Below are 806 nucleotides of genomic sequence, written 5' to 3' on the forward strand. Positions count from 1 at the left end.
ATGCAGAACATAAATGTAATTTAAAGCAAGTAGTATTGCTAGAGACGTTGTTGTGTGTCACAGGACGGCTGTCTTGATGTAGCGGTGTCTGGCTCCAACTATGCCTGTTCCTTTTCTATCTCACCCCTCATCACCATTCGCCGCAGTACTCGAAACGCTAGGCAGGGCCGTGGTCGCGACCGCAGAGCACGCTTTGGCCATGTCTGACCTGGAATACCGTCTCACAAGATCTTGCCTAGGGGGGCACTGTTCTCTTGGTGGAGGCAGAACTAGATGACGCTTCTTCTCAGGTGGAAACTATTTAATCAGAAGTTCGTACCTAGCTGTGCCTCGATCACAGACCACCCACTCATCCAGAAGGTCCACAATATCATCGAGAGCAACGTACGTCTAGAACAAATACTAAATGATCCCACTCATCTTGAACGAACCTCTATATTCTAAGCTAACCTCGGAATATGAAGTACTCAACTTATAGGCTAAAATTTTCTGTCAGTCTGTCCATATCACCGGTTAAAATCTCTCATCTCATCACATTCGCCTGGCCGATATCTCTCGACTTTTTTTCTGCAGATTGTTTCAAAACAACACAAGGTAAGGACCTCATGCTTGAAATTTTGTTATAGATGATCAGGTTTGGAAATGTTCAATCTTTCGCCAGAAGTAACTTTGTTGCAGAACTCCTTGTAATCATAGAATCCCTTCGATAGATGCAGCTAGAAGGTTCGATGACATTTTATCGTCACTGATTCCCGAAGTGCCTTGTACTTAACAGAACATCAAAAATTGAGGTCAAAAATTAACGG

Source organism: Schistocerca piceifrons, chromosome 2, assembly GCF_021461385.2.
Source record: "Schistocerca piceifrons isolate TAMUIC-IGC-003096 chromosome 2, iqSchPice1.1, whole genome shotgun sequence".
NCBI lineage: Eukaryota > Metazoa > Arthropoda > Insecta > Orthoptera > Acrididae > Schistocerca > Schistocerca piceifrons.